This window comes from Myiozetetes cayanensis, unplaced genomic scaffold, assembly GCF_022539395.1.
Source record: "Myiozetetes cayanensis isolate MyiCay16 unplaced genomic scaffold, myiCay2020 scf30, whole genome shotgun sequence".
In the NCBI taxonomy this organism is placed as follows: domain Eukaryota; kingdom Metazoa; phylum Chordata; class Aves; order Passeriformes; family Tyrannidae; genus Myiozetetes; species Myiozetetes cayanensis.
The window spans coordinates 2,768,498-2,785,019 of record NW_026087522.1 but is presented as its reverse complement, the minus strand read 5'-3'; positions in this window follow the sequence as shown (position 1 = coordinate 2,785,019).

Sequence of the window (16,522 nt, the reverse complement as noted above, 5' to 3'; positions counted from 1 at the left end):
GGACCCCGCCGTGGTGGGAGCGCTGCTCCTCGGGCGTCCCCGCTCCCTGGCACGGAGGCAGATCTGAGGAGCTGCAGGAAGTACATTTGTTACTGGGAACGCTTTGATATTTCGCATGTGAAACGTCTGCGTGCCGGAGGAGCTCAGGCATCTGGCAGGAAATTACCATGAATCCTGTTTCTCTGAACAGTCACACACACGCCTCCTCGCTCTTTTCCTTCCCCCCTGCTCCCCGCTCACCCCCTCTGGTCGCCTTCCCCTCTCCCCAAACCAAGGATCTGGAGAGGATCCCAGCACCTCCGTGAAACCCTCTGTCCCTCTGCCTGCCCTCTCCACTCTGCAGCATCCTGGAGCCGTGGTCTACCAGGCTTGTGCTAAATCCTTCCCCCTTCATGGCAGGACTCCAGGGGGTCGAGGGTGCCCAGAGCACCCACCTGCCCTCTGCTCTACCAGACACACAAAACCAGGGTGGGTGAAGGATTTGGGAGCATTTCGGGTGCCAGGCTGTGGGCAGGTCACCCTCTGCATCTGTGGCCTCATCACTCTTGGAGGTCACCTTTGGTTTGGCTCGTGGAAGGGTGGAACAACCCTCGTGCTGCTTAGAATGCTGATTTTGGGGCACAGGTACCCCCACCCTTCCCCTGGAGCTGCTGAGGGGCACAGACCTCACCTCGCTCCACAGCAGCAGCCCCAGGCAGCACGAGGAGCCGACCTGGGAGAGCCAACTCCCACATCCCTGATCGTGGCTCCCGATAGCAGAGCTGCAGGCTCTCCGGGCAGGATCCAGCACCCGGCGGGTGCCGGTGAGCACCCAGGCAGCAGGAGGGAGCCCACGACCTCCCACCCAGGGAGCTTGGCCGTGGATCAGAGGAGCTGCCTGCCTTCTCACAACCCCGGAGTGGGAGCTCCAGACTGGATTTTCATGTTGCCTCCTGCTCGGAGCAGCCCCGTCAGGAGTTATCGGGTCCATCGGGCTGCTGTCAGCCTGCTCGGCTCCCCTTGCCAAAAAAATTATGACTGTATTAAATGATTTTATTACAGTAAACTGCAGCTCCCAAAGTGTAAACACAGGTGGTGCAGGGCACCTCACTGCAGCCAGCCTGGCAGGACCAGCCATGCCGGTGTGGGGGGAGCAGGAGGTGAGCCCTAATTCCCTGTTCCCCGGATTCCAGGGGATTTTGCAGACCCTGGGCATGGGAATCCAGCTGGGACGCCCTGGAGGATGAGCCCTCAGGCTGCTGCCCAAGCAAGGGGCCACTGAGCAGGGCAGATGTTCCTGAGAACCCTTGGAGTATCCAGGGAGGATTGGTGTGGAGCAGGAGCCCGTGCGGCAGCAGAGCAGCCACAGCAGAGCCCTTTGGAAATATATCCTCACTTTATCTGCAGCGATACAAATCCGTGGAGCACAGGCTCCCTTCTCCCCCTCCTGCTCTCACAGGTTTCGGTTTGGCCTCGATTCCAGCGAGTTTACTGACAGATTACTTCATTTTAACTCTATGGCTTTCCCGTCTTGGGGGAGGCATATTTCTAAGTATCATATTTATCAAAAGGCCTGTGCAAAAACAAGGGCCAGAATTACTCTTTTGATGGTTCCCCCAATAACTACAACCACAATAAATTTTTCAGGCAAGAAAGCTCAACCGGGGACCTTTTGCAAAGAGGGTTTGGGAGCGGGGTCCAGGCCCTGGGCTGTGGAGCCCCCCGGCCTGGCCGCGCTCCCCCCGCCCCGCTCCGGCACATCTGGTCTCGCTTGCGAGGCTGGTCTTCCAGTTCCCAGGGGTGACATATTTCCCCCGCCTATAACTCTAAATCAGAGCAGCATTTCAATAAATCACAGCGAACACTTATTTATTGGACACAGTTTTGGGGCTCTTAAAGCACGGAAAATAAATTTAATGGAGCGTTTGGAGCATTTCTCCAATCTTTTGAGGGATTACTTGGGGAATTTGTCAGCGGAGCCAAGCACAGCAGCTTGATCCAGAGAGATGGGAAAGAAATTATGGGAGATACTCTACAAAGGCCCAGGTGTACCCTAAATCACATCAAAAAAGATTAATGTCAGAGGATTGCTTGCCAGCAGAGTTGATTGGCAGCGCTGCAGTTTATTTAATAAACTATCAGTTTAGCCAGAGGGTGACTTTAATCTGAATTACATTTTCTTGTTTTGGCCTACGCCATGCCAAGCGATTTATTGAATCCTGTAGCATTCTTCTTAACCTCAAACACCGGGAGAGGGAAAAAAAAAGAAAAAAAAAAAAAGAAGGAAAGCTTTGAGAGCCCCTGGAAAACCTTGAGACAGCAAAAGCTGCTCAGCTAAGGCGGCAGGAGCTCAGGTCCTGCTTTGGGCTCGCCAGGAAGAGGTGGGAGCAGGACTGGGTGGGTGGGTTTTGCACCCCCAGAGCCCAGGGTTGGGGCTGGTGACTGTTTGCTAACTGGCATCCAGGTCCAGTTCCTCACTTCCAAGACCCCCAAGGCTAGGATGGGCAGGGAATTAGGATGGGCAGGGGACTGGAACAGAGGCAGAGGAGTGTCCAGGCACCAGAGGCATTTGCAGAACCAGGGAGATGTGGGAAGAAATGAGCACGTCCCTGCAGGTCCCCTGTGCTTTGTCCAGCCTGAATCCACCCCTCGGGAATGCCAGTGTGTGCCAGCACAGACCCCCTGCACCCACTGTGGACCTGCCCAGAGAGAAGCCCCTCAAACACACAGCATTCCCCAGATCCTGCTTCCTGAAGTGGTGAATGACTGGGCAAAGACTTAAGAAACCTTGGAAAGGTTTTAGGCTTACCCTGGCTAAGGGGGGGGGAGATCCCCCCACAGCCTGCATGCCCTGCATGCCCTGCATGCCCTGGCACTGCCTGCCTCCCTCCTGGATGGACAGACAGACAGCAGAGACCAGCACTGGGGTCTGGATCCCGAGAGCCAGGGCCCTGCTGACCTGCTGGGCTCTTAAATAATGTGTTTGTGCAAACAGACAAAGAGATCCCAACTAATAATAATCCTCGTTCCAAGATTATGATTGAGTTTTTCCCCTGTTCTGCTTGATATTTCTGCCAAAGAAAGAAAAATCCTTGCTGAAGTCTAGCAGGAAATCCAATAAAATTTCTTCAAAAGATGGGTCTGACATTGAAAAATAGCAAAATTATAAAAGTAGGCCTCAGAAAAGAAAAGGGGAGAGTTATTATATCTGGCACCTAGCGAGGGCCCAGAGCTCCCTCTCCAAATGAGCCATCACAGATTGAAAGTGTTTAGCTTCCCGTTGATTAAACACGGTGAAGGACCCGCGGCGTGCCAAGCCTCGGGGATCGAAAGTTTGTTTTCAGTCAGAATGTGTTTTCAGTCAATGGAAAAAATGGTCGGGCTGTGCCGGGGTATGTAACTGAGAAGCCTCAGGTTTGGAGTGAGTAATGACTGCGATGCCGAAATGCGGGAGGGTTGTTAATCATCCGACCCCAGCCCCCGTAATTCAACTCAGCAACTCCTTGGAAGCCTGTTCCTTTTTCTTCTTTCCCCCCCCCTCCCCTTGTTCTTTTTAACATATTAAAAAAACCAAATGTTTTTCCTCCTCTCTCTTTTTGAGCTTTCCCCCTGAAGGAACGGCACTGGCTGTGTGTGTATCACTCTTGCCTGCCTTTTCTTTCTCCAAGGAAACGGGCGCAGCCGGGCCGGCAGCACCACCAGGCTGGTGCTCGGTGCTGGGTTTGGGGCAAAATGGGGTGGATGAGGGCAAGGGCTAGTGAAACAAGGTGGGACAGTGGGGATCAAGCACCAACTGGCTCCGGGCACACGCTCCCCAGCAGCAGGAACCGCTGGCAAAGGTTTGGTGGAAAGGGCTCTCCTGGAGAGCTGCGGGAAACCGCACGTCCTGGCAGGACAGAGGAGGCCATTGAGCACAACCCGCCCTGGAGTTTGGCAGGGGAAGAGCCATTCCAGGGCTGGGCTGAGTGCCCGGCTGCGGGCAGAGGCTGCGAGCTCGTAACCTGTGAGCAGACACACGGAGCTCAGCGATGCCCCGCCAACCACCCCACGGCCCATCCCGGGCCCCCACCCCGCACCCTGCTGCCCACCCACGTCTGCTGGGACCTCAGGCACAGCTACTCCTCAGCACCACCAGGGCAGGCAGCAGCTCGGCATGGCCACGGGGCTGCCCCGGAGAGCAAACATCCCCTTTCATAGGGAAAAACTCAGGCAGATGGCAAGGATCAAACACACCTCTGGAGCTGGGGGTGGGAGGGACAAGCTCTGGGCTGAGCCTGAGTTCAGCGCTGGGTCAAGAGGTTGCTGGAGGGACCATGGGGACACAGGGATGCAGCTCCCACGGCACCTGATGCCCGAGGAGGAGTCCATGCCGATGGCCCTACAAACCCCTCCTTCAGTCCCCGCAGTCCCCTCCACCCATCCCTCTCTCACCCCTCGTGAGACGCCTGACTTGGTTCATTAGCTGGCTTTGCCAGGCTGCTTCTCATTAGATAGCCAACAAATTCCAGGAAGACAGGACACCCACTGGGCCTAAATGAAATTAGAGAACAGAGCGCTGCTACAAGTGGTTTAATTCAAATTACAGCAAGATATTATCGCCAACTGCAAGTGCTCAGAGCCATGAGTCAGACCCCCACAAGGAACGAGACGGGTTTAAAAAAAATCATGACTTGTTAAGTATATAATTAACTTTGGGGTTATTTTTATTTACCTTCAAGTTTTTAGCCTTCAGGAGTCAAATTTTTGAGCCTGCCTCAGTGAGGGTTGGGAACAGCTTAAAATTAAAAGAGGGGAGGAGGAAGAAAAAAGAAGGAAAGAGGAATGTGCCCACATTCCCGTGGTGCCCAGGGATTTAAAGTGACACTACAGGGATTGTGAGAGCCATCCCAGAGCCAGGGACTTTGGGGTACAGAAGCATGCCCGTGCACAGAACACACTGAAATAGCTGGAGCTATATAGCAGGGACACTGTGTGATCTTGGCTCCACCAGGGGAGAAAGAGGACACAGCTGAGCAGTTTGCAGGGTGAGGGATGAGTTTCTCAGTGTCCCCAAGCCACTCACACAGCCTCAGAGCCATCATCCTCAGCTGATTCTTGTGGAGCTGAATTGGCCAACCCTCCTCTGCTCCCCGCCTCAGGTCCTGTCTTCCCCTGTTTCCGCTGAGCAGATAGTACCCTGCTATCTTTCATTGAAACATCATGTCCAATTTCTCCCTTGATTAAACCCATATTTTGCTTGGCTATAAGTCAAATATAAGAGGGCCGCACTCAAGTGAACTAATCTCGGTTTACTTGCCAGTAGGTAATTTGATAGACAATTTGGCAGACATCCACTCTAGAATTAAGCCAACCTGAGCAATAAAGATGTAGGAAAACAATCCTGAAAAGCCATAATGAGACGTCTAGTTCCATTCGATAGCAACTTGTTCCACTTAGGCTTGTGCTGACATCCAGGACGGAGGTGCTGCCAGTGCCCTGGCCAGGAGGGCACCCAGGGCTGGACCTCCACCAGCCAGGCAGGTGTGAGAGGACACCAAGAGCAGCAGTCCAGGCTCTCCTGATGGTCCTGAGTGGAGAATGAGCCCGGGTTTGGCAGCCCCAGCCCTGGGGCCACGCTCCGGGGCGATGGCCGGAGCAGAGGGGCTGTCAGCCCGCTGCTGCACCGCTCCATCCCTCATAATGCCATTATGCACTGCTGGCATTAATCACCCCGCTAGGTAAGCATTATGGCACTTTTATGGTAGCTTTGAAGCTAATCTGTCACTAATGCCTGCTGGATTATCATGATTTCTTACAGTTGTGATTCATTAACTCAGATGCCTAATAGAATTAGTATTAAACATCTTCCATAGATTTCTGCCTCAACATGTTGGGTTTTGAAAGCCTTTTCAATATTTCATTGTGTTGTATTAAGCGGCATGTCAGGCACATTGTGTGGTCTCCTGGAGAACCTGGCAGGGGCTGGGGCAGGGGAGGGGGTCAGCTCTGAGGTGGCTGGAGGGGCAACGTGGTGCTGATGGCTCCAGGGCACCCTCCCGGCGATCCAGAGGGCGTTTCAAGGTCTGGAGAATTCTCCAGGTAAAAGGTGTTCCAGTGGCACAGCCGCTGCCTCCAACCACGTGAGCCCGGTGGTAATTAAGGTGGTACAGAAGAGGATAATCAGCTTTGAGGACACAAAGTGAACTGCAGATACTAAATATGATCATGATCATCACCTGGCCCTGAGGGAATCCTTTCCCTAGACACCACTATGCCATTCCTAGTAGGAATATTATTGCTAATAATCAGTATTAATTCTCAGTGCATTCTCCAGGGCTTAGAATGATTTTCTTGTTTAGGATAAGATCTGGACCTTGAAGCAGGCTAAGAAGAGGAATTATTACTATTATTATTATTAGCATTATCATTATTATCTTGGGTTTTGAAAAAACAATCTTATTTAGATAAGAATCTCCCCCAGCAGCAGGTTGTGGTGCTCAACAGGCCTTTATCTGGCTACTTCAACCCGCACTGTGGGTAACAGAATTTTACAGTTATTATTATTAATAATGTAAGGCCAAGACCAGAACAACATTGCATTAGGCTGTGTGTGTGTGTGTGAGGCCAGACAGCCCAGTACGCAGCCCTGGCTTGGTTTCCCCAGCTTTTTTGAACAACTGAGCCCCTCTGCCTGAACTTCCCAGCACCTTTGCCGGTGTGGATCCATGGCAGGACCCCAGCCCCTGGCAGGAGCCCTGGTGGGGAGGATGCTCACGCTGGGAAACCGGGAAGAGCCTGAACTTTCGGATGCTGCCCCGAACCCGACGGCGAACCCTTTCTGCTGCCCTGACCCCGGGAACCCCGCGTCGAGGCCGTCACCGGGAAAACAGAGAGGGGGGACTTCAAAGCGGGGATTAGAAGCAGCTGTGCAAATTGACAAACCCGCGCGAGGAGCCGGGCGGGCCGGGGAGCCGCGGTCCCGCCGGAGCCAGCCGGGGGCTCGCTGGAGCCCTGCGGAGCACGACCACATCCCTGCCAGCACCGGGAGGTTCCCGTGGTGGGGTTTGGGGAAGAAGTACTGCTTTTGGAAAGGCTCCTGCAGGAAAAAGCAAAGGTCGGGTTTGGGGCAGGTGTCTGGGCGGCCGTGCAGGGTGGTTTGTCCCCCCGCCAGGGTCAGCCTGTGCCGGCGGTCGCTGCCCACGTCCTGCCCCACGGCATCCCCATCGACCACGGCCCCGCTCCCCACGAGGAGGAACCAACACCATGTTCAAAGGCGAGGGAAGGCGTCCCAGGGCCAGGACAGTGACCCACCGATGAGCACCCCTGGATGCAGCGGCCAAGGGAGGCTCATCCCTACCCACCCGGAATGGGAGGTGTGGGTGAGAGTCACCCCTTCCCTCCATGGGGACAGACCCCTGGCACAGACAGGCTGTTTTGAACATCTTTTTGCCATGGAAATGATTGACTTCCCAACTGTGAGTGGCCTCTCCACGGAACCCTGGGATTTTGCCCTTTCTTCTCCCCCCCTCGTGAGCGAAGTAATGCGCACATTGAAGGGGAAAGGGAACTTGAAAACTTCTCCATTACGTGACGTGTCTAAAATGTGCATTTACCACCCCCTCCCCGCTAAAGTTTTTGGTTACAGACACAGTTTGGTTCTCCCCTGGATTGCTTTTATGCAGCCCTGAAGCACATCAAAGCAAAGCCTTGCTGGAGAGGAGCATTTCCTTTGCTCCTCATCAAAATGCCGCTATTGATGTTGCGGCAAGAGAAGAACCTCGGGAAGGGGGATGGAGAGGAGCTGTGAGCACGAGGTCCCACCGCTGCTCCATGGGTTCTGAAAACACTTGGAATGATGCTTTTCAGCTGATTCTCCCAGCTTAGGAGGAGGAAAAATGGGGGGGAGGGGTGGCTCTCCAGAACTGGAATAAATAGAATTTCAGGGAATGCAAAGGTGGGAGAGGCGGCCCTGGCCGTGCTGGGGTGCCCGGGTGGGCGCAGGGCTCGGTGCCATGGGGAAGGGTCCCCTGCCAGGCTCCGGCTTTGCGGCAGCTCCAGAAGAAAGGGCTGGTGAAGCATGGCCGGGGCCGGGCGCTCCGGCTGCCCGGAGCTGCTCACTGCAGCCTTTGTTTTAGGGAGTGAAAGGGGCGGTCATGGGACAGCAGTCAGCCGGCCGAGCACGGGGGAGGCCAGGGGAAAACTTTAATTAGGGTAACTTGAAGGCAGGCTTTAACCAGCAGCCGCGGGAGGGCCGGTTTGATCTCCTTGTGGGATAGACCCTGTGATTAATCGCGGCCCTGTCGAGGGGACGGACACCTGCCTGTCACATGCTTTGATTCCCAGCGCTGGCTTTGATCTCGCCCGCCCGCGTGGGAGGGTGTTGGAGCAATCCCTGGGCCCAGGTCCCTTTTATGCTGCCTGCAGGGGGTCTGTGGGGCAGGGGAAGGGGGTCTCGGCCGCCGGCCCCGGGGTCAGCCCAGGAGGTGCAGGGGCCAACCCGAGTTCGTCCGAAGGGGAAAGTTCATCCCCAGTCTGGGGGCATGAGGGGCTTGCTGTTGTCCTGGGGGAGAAGCATCCAAGGGAGCAGGCAGGATGCGGAATCATCAAGGCAGGAAGAGATCTCCGAGATCATCTAGTCCAACCCTCAACCCAGCCCCACCATAATCACCCCTAAACCATGTCCCTAAGTGCCACATCCTATCCCCAAGTGCCACATTCATGGCACCAGGAGGAGAGCAGGCTGTTGCCCTGGTAGCAGCACTACAGGGTGTCCTCTGTGGGCACAAGGGTCATCCAGCCCCTTAGCAGTAAGATTCCAAACCAAACCCACCAGAAAACATAAAGGGGGATTGGATCAGGCCCAGATGGGCCCCCATGGGTCCCACCCTGCAGGGACCCTCTCGCAGCACCTCCAGGACCCCTTGCCTGCCCTAGCCCTGCCTGTGATTGGTGTGGGCACTTTCACCCCTGGGCCTGGCCCAGGTTATTCTCAGCCCTGACATTTGTGCCAGGCAGGCAGAGCATGTCCCGTTTGCTGGAGCGGGGCTGGGCGTCCCTGCGTGGAGTGAAAGAGGATCCCAACGGCTCCACTTTCAGCCTGACCTTGAAAACAGAGCAGGGAGCTGAGCCTGCTCTGGATCACGCTGCTGGTGTGGGGGAAACACCATGGGAAAGCCCAGCACATCCCAGGCACGGACTAAAGGCGTTGGCATCGGTGCTGGGTGACAGCGGGGACAGCCGGGGTGATGCTCAGACCACTCCCAGGAACCTGCTCAGTGGGGGATTCACTGGATGAGGGATAACGGGTGCAGGATGCCCAAATGATGGTGGGCAAAGGGGTTCTCATTGCTGCTGGCTCCCAGGGGCTTTGGGAGCCTCCCTGGGCCTGGTGGTATTTCCATTACTTTTCCTCCCAGCTCCTCATAGGGAAGCTTCTCATGATGTCTCAGTACATGGTTTGACTCATACAAGCAGCAAATGTCCTGATTTTGGGGAGAGAAAAGGTCTAATGAAGCAGAGACAAGCATGGGAAAGCCCTTCTCCATGCTGCATGGATATAACAAAAACAAATTTCCAAAAGCCCTGGACAAGCACGGCAAGGCTGTAATGTGGTGTCCTGTTTCCTAATCTCCCCAGTAAGGAAGCAGTGTGTTGAATTTAAAATATCCCTCTGGTAAATGCTAACTATTTAAAGAGTGCTAGGGTCTTAGAAATGCAAAACAAAGATTTGTTGATTAAAAACACATGGTTTGTTCTGGAGGCACGAGTAGCCAGAAAAATCAGTTCTGACAGTATTTTGGCTTTTTCAATCCCACAAGACATGATGGTGATTTATTATAGTGATGTCAGCTGTGGTTGAAAAAAAAAGTTCTCTGTGTTGTCTTAATAAAAGAGCTTTACCTTGAAATCATTAAACTCTCAGGCTGTTTATTTGAAGCGATGACTGTGAATGTGAATGGTCCCCTCTAAATCACCCGGCCCGTGTGGGAGCATATCCCTGCCCGGCGCGGTGACAGCCCGGAGCCTGCCTCGCTAATGCGAGTCGTGTGATGGATATGATTAGTGGGGCTTTGGAACCTGGACGGGAGATAAGCACGCCAGGCGAGGAGGGGAGCCCCCACATCACAAAGGGAAGGGGAATTAGAAAGACAACGGGGCCTGTCTGTCTTCTCCTGCCATCCCTGCAGAGCTGCTGCCTGCGAGGGTCCGCTCGCCCCCCCGGTCACCTCTGCGGCCTCCTGTGCCCCCCTGTGCTCCACACTGAGGTAAATCCTAACATAAATTCTGCTGGAAGTGTTTGCACAGGTGAGGCTGCAAATGTTCCTCACTGAAAGGTCCTCCCACCATGAGAGCTGAGGAGGTCTGGTGGCTTCAGAGCAGCACCAGAGCTGAGTTGGTAGTGCTGGATCTGGCAACTTGACCTGATTTCCCAGCTGTACAGAGCTTTACCCAGAAACCTCTGGGCATATCAGAGAATCCCAGAAAGGTTTGGCTTGGGTGTCCCTGCTCTGCCAAGCCCGGCAGAAAGACGGGGTTGTCCCTGTTTCTGAGAGGAGCAGAGGGGCCAGAGTGCTGCAGGGTCCCCAGCAGCCCAGCCCTGCTGCTGCAAGCCCTTTCCCTGATATCTGGCAGCAGTTAAACACTGAGCAGTATTTACTTCTTGGGTAAACAGTCTTAATCTCCCTAACCAGAGTTTATCACAGAGAAGTGAGTTAAATTCCTCTTGGATAATCCCCGCGTGTTGTGGTTTTCCCAGCAAGAGATTTTGGGATGCCATTCAATGTAAATGGGCTGCTCTGGGCTGCAGAGTGATGAAGGCTCGACCCAGGGAGAGGGGTGCAGGTCCCCCTGCTGCAGAGGTGGCTCGAACTGGGGCCAAGTCCCGGTGAGAGATGGCCAAGGGCTCCAGCAGAGCTTCGAGAGCTGGGCCAGACAACAACAAGCACTTGGGTTTGTGGCAGGAATTGCTGGAAGGCAAATCCTCACTCAGCACCTCTCCCTGGGGCCTCCTCTCCAGGTGAAAGAGCTGCAGATGAGATTTGTCTCCAAAGCCAGCAGCCAGTGCCCATCTGCAGGGTGCCCACCCTGCAGCCAGGCGGGCGCAGGTACCGGTGCCAGAGGCATGCAAGAGCAGAGCCCTCACTGTCCCATCCTCATCACAGCAGAGCCTTTAAGTAGGAATTACATCAGAAACTATACAGATGTTGAAAGAACCCCCTCTGTGGATTGTTTACACTGAACCTCCCAGTATCTGGTGGCTGGGATGGAACAGCACCAGCCGAACTCTGACCCTGCTGGAGTGCATGGGAATGTTACCAGAGGCGAGATGCTTGGCAGGTACTCACATCTCATATGTTATCTGCTGCAGCTAAAAGAAATATATTTTCCCATCAGCGTGATTATTTTTATTTGACTTCTAAGTCGAGCAGGAAGCCAGCGTGGCTCACATCCATCAGCGCTGCGGCTATTAGAAAATTAACCAAGCTTAATAAACTTCCTGCACGGCTCCCTCCTGCAGCTGCACATCTCCAGGAAAACAAATATATTGACCGGCTCTCCATGGAAGCACGTCACTAAATAAGACTCGTTGGAAGTGAGGAATGGCCCAGGATGATCCCAGCGTGGCTGTTGCTGTCTGGAAAATGCCTGTGCAGAGCTGAGGTTTCAGAAATCCTGGAGAGATTCACGGCGCTGTGAGATGCTCTGGTGGGCAGGGGGATGAGGGATGGGATTTACTAGTTGGGTGGTAATTGCTTCATCCCAGGGAAGTGCCAGTCTGCAAAATGGGAGAGGTCCTGCTGACTTCTCCAGGAGCAGGACCTAAAAAAGGGGTCTCAGGGTGGGGGTGTGTCCGAGTCCCCAGTGCTGGGAAGCCTGGGAACCATGACCTGGCCTGGGTTTGGCATCAGGATCATCACTTGAAGCAGGATTTAACAGAGCTTTGGCAGGGTACAGACCTGCACCTGGGCACTGTGCTGTTGTTTTTGGGTGCCTCCTGTGCACTCAGGGCATGAGGAGTGAGCCCACACCAGGCAACAGGGACCGCTGGCAGCACTTCCCTCCTCTCCTCTCTGTGCAGAGCCAGCACATCCTTGCTGGGTGAGGCAGCAGCTCTGCAGGCTGGGGAGAAGGCAGATGGGAATCAAGAGGAAAGATCTCGCACTCCAGTCTCCTCTGTAATCAAAGGAGATGGGCAAGTTCTAACCAAAGCAGCTGCCATAAATCATCAGCTCCGAGTTTCATTCAGTCATTAGATCCACCTGAAGACACTCTCAGTGCTGCAGACAAGGCTACAGGAGTTTCATGCAATGTGCCACTTCCAAATCAATCTCCTTCCAGCAGGCAGAATGAACTGGCTGCTCACGTCTGTGTGTCTCAAAGAGGAGATGCAATAAAAAAGGGAGTTCAGCCGGGTGCAGGAATGCATCTCCTTCCCTCGGAGTGCCTGGATGCTGTTTCCAATCTCCTCTTCAAACACCCATCAAAAAGTTTCAATCAGGGTGTCCAAGTCCCTGGATCTGAGGTGGGGGAATGGGAAGGGATTGTGTTGGAGCTCCACAGGGAAACCCATGCTGTGCTCTACCTTCTGGGAAAAGGAACCACAAACAGGGAAGAAAGTTGAGCAGAGCCCTTGGAAAGTTTCAGGGCTGTAGATGGGGGGTAAATCTGGTGGAGGCAGTGCATTTCCCCCATCTCAGGCTCCTGGCATGAGCGGGTAACCAAGAGGAGCAGAAGAAAATACCAGCAAAAACCAGGAAACTACCAGCAAAACTAGAGAAAAAGGAAAATACCAGCACATAGCAGCAAAACACCAGCAAACCCAGGAGGCCTGGGGGTGAGGCACCACAGCAGGCTCAGGCCATGGAGGGGGTTTCACCAAGAGGGTTTTGTGGCCAGATCCAGTGGGACAGCACCAAGTCCCAGGGCCTCAACAGGTGCTGCAGCCCCAGGGGCACCTGCACCAGCACATCCCCATGTTGTCATAACTACAGAGAGGAGCCAGACAGAGTGAGGGGCCCCCCAAAGCCACAAGACCTGATGCTGGGGCTGACCAGGGGCCGGGGGTGTGCTGGGAGCAGGGAGGGTCGTCACTCCCTTCCTCGCGTGTCTACGAGAAAATTAAAAATTAAATAAATAAATTTGCTAGTTTACAAATAGAACTGTTACTTGTTACTCACAGTATTAACAGTCTCCTTTTATTTTTTTCCCCCCCTTTTTTTTTCAAGGCTGTGAAAGACGTTTGTTTCAGTTGCCAACATCTCTACAGAACTAATGTGGGTGGATTGTGACAGATATAATTTCTCCATCCTACAGTTTCATCAACTTGAGTTCTGTTAAACTATACCCGCTGGGCTTAGCTCCTTTTAAAGTTTCCGCTTTGACAGGTAGATTTATTAGTCTTGAAATTTGTACAAATCAGATGTCACTCGTGGCAACTTGTCAAAATGTCAGTCTGGTGAGGGAGGCATGAAAGGATTTTCTGGAGAGAGACGGGAGGCAGGCTTGAAAGAGCTCGAGCAAGGCAGAAGAAAGGAGCTGGGAGGGATTGCAGCCTGCTTGATCCTGGGGGTTTTACTTTATTAAATATCTAGCGCCATACAGTGGGAGATGCTGCTGGATCCTGCCAGCCCAGGCATCAAGGCTGTCAACATCCGCTGACGGCACCCGGCCGCCTTCTGCAGCTTGTTATGGATATTTAGGGCACGGGTGAGGCACGGGGAGAGGAAAGTTCAGCTCGCTTCTAATGCTGCTGGGTTTGAAAGGCTCCATTATCGCCCTAACAAGGCGAGGTGCCTCGCACGGTCTCCGGCTGGGTAAGCGGCAGCTCCGTGTGCCTGTGCCGGGGGAGAGGGGACCTGCCAGCAGCACCCCTCCCAGCCCAACAGCCTCCAGAGAGCATCCAGGGTTTGATCTGGCAGGAGGGATCCCAGAAGAAGAGTCCTTGGGCTGCCTTGCACCAGGCAATGGCATTTATGCATGTATTTTTCTTCATGGCACTGGAAGTTTGCTTGTGCAAACCGCTGCTCTGGCCTGAGCCCTGCCAGGTCATCCTTACAACTTTTCCTCGGATGTGGATACGGATGGGAGTCAGCTGCTGCCCAGGCCCTGATGCTGCCCAGAGCACGGAGTCCTCCAGGGATCCTGGGTGTGAAAAGCCCACGTGGGATTCAGCCTGTGAACCTCGCTCTGCACTGTGGGGCCGCTCGGGTGGCACAACCCACCCCCTGGACCGCTGTGCTGGGAGGAGATGGAGCAGGAATGGCACGTGTGTGCCCAGGTACATGGACACACATGGCTTAATCAGCCCTGGAAAGCTGCCATTAACAACCCTGACCTTCCAGCTGCCGGGGGGGCTCTGCAGATGATGGCAGGAGTGATGCACAGCAGCTCCTGCAGGACCACGTGCTGGAAGTGGTTAAGGAAGAGCAGCCATCTCCTTTAACACACCGACCCAATAATTTTGACTGAAGCCTTCTCGTGGAATAAATTTAGAGTTGCTGAAATGAAAACTTGCAAGAAGTCTTCAAAAAAAAAAAAAAAAAAAAAAGGCAGTTTAAAAAACATTATTTTGATTACGGGTTCCAAGAAGATCAGGAAAATCTCCACCGAAACCAACATTTTTTCATGAATATTTACACTTTGTTTGAAAAATCTGTTTTGGCTGAAAAGAGGTTTGTTGATGTTTGCTTGGCGGGCGATGTCGCTCCCCAGTGACGTGGGGACCTGGTGTGGGGACCTGGCACGGGGACCTGGCGTGGGGTGGGACTGGTGCTGCTGGCCCAAGTGGGATGCTGGGAACAGAGCTGGGCAATTCCCCACTGCCCTTTCCCAATGTGCCTCCCCACATACACCAGAGCCACAAAAAGGGGTGGAAAAGGTCCTGTCCTGTCACTCTTCCTCCTCTGGACATGCTGGGGTTGATCTCGATCCAGAAGGTTCCAAGCAGAGACAACCCCTCCTGCAGGCTCGCAGTGCCTGTGCATCCTGGCATTTTCCCACCCTCTCCATCGTGTCCTGTTGCTTTCACACCACCTGCAGCAGCTGCAGAGCCTGTTGGCACTGCAGGGTGGTGCTGCCCCAGCCCAGGGCTCAGTCACTCATCACTGTGATCTAAGAAAACTCATTTCCCTCCCCGAGCTGGGCAGAACTCAGACACCACCAGCACCTGGGCCACCCTCTCCCTAACTCAGAGCTCATTCCCGTGCTTGTTTCCATTCCACCCTTACACCTTGCCCTAACTCTGCTTGTTACACGTGCCCAGTCGAGGTGCAGGATGAAAAGCTGGTGTTTGCCCCTCGGTCCTGAGGCAGGACAGGTCCCCAGTGCAGGATGGGATCCAGGCCAGCCCTCCCTGCCATCTGCTTCCTCACTCTTTGTGATTAATGAGTGTTTTGTCAGGCAGAGGGGAGGGGAGAGGCCAGGACATTATTTCCTGGCCCTGCTATCCACCCTGTCCTTGCACAGCAGCTCGTTGCCACTCAGTCCTTGTCCCCCTTATCCCATCCTCTCCTGGGGAGCGGGTGCTGCTCCGGCACCGTGATCCCCCCACATCCTCAGCTGTTCTGGCTGTAGGTTTGGGGTTGTTTTCAGCAGGGTTCCTGTAACAAGGATGAGACTGCACGTTACAGAGAGGAAAATTAAGCTGAGAGGCTTTGCTTAATTAATTGGTACATAAATGTTTCCCTCTTCAAGCGGCTCAGAGCGATCGTGGCATGAAAAGAGAAGGGGAAAACCCACTTCACACAGGAGGATTTTCTTTCAAAGAAATCACTTTGTGTCACATCCAGCCTTGATTTCCTTTCATGTGGCAAACGAATGGTGGCAGCTTGATTTCCACATCCAATATTATCCCAGCAGGTACACGGGGACTGGCGGCTCAGCCCCTCTCCTGGCCAGGGCAGGACCATCCTGGGCAGAAAAACATCACCTGGACCAGGGCAAGAGGGGGAAAAGGGTCTGTCCATCCATCTAACTGGGTTTTTCCATGTGCTCTGAGTGTCTGCAAAGCAATTTCAGTGCAGGGAAAGGGAGAGGAGAGGGAAAGAGGAGAGGAAAAAAATGCCTGGCATGAGTTCAGAAAGCTCTCCAGCTCACACATCTGGTTCTTATATTTCAAAGTTAATTAGTCATATTGAGGCTGTCTGAAGATAAATTTATCATCCAGGAAAAACACAAACAGTTTGAAAAATGAAAGGAAGTGAGGTGACATGGCTTGACGTTTAAATAAATCATTTTAACATGATTAAAAAACTTGTCCTCCCTGACACCCGGCGCCGGATACTTTGTAAAGACTTTTTGACAAAGACAAGCCCCTGTTTGGTACACAAAGCCTCTGCCATTCAACTGCTCACACTAATCTTTGGCCAATTACTTCTCCCAGTGACTACTGGGGGCTGCAGGGCTGGAGCAGCCGGAGAGGGGGTCCTGGATGGCCAGAGGGGCTGGGGGGTCCAGCCCAACAGGACATGATGGGAATGGAAATGGAAAACAGGACTTGCACACTGTCTGCTGGCAAAACCAAGGACAGCAGAAGCACAGAGCTCACCCCAGTGAGCCCTCACCA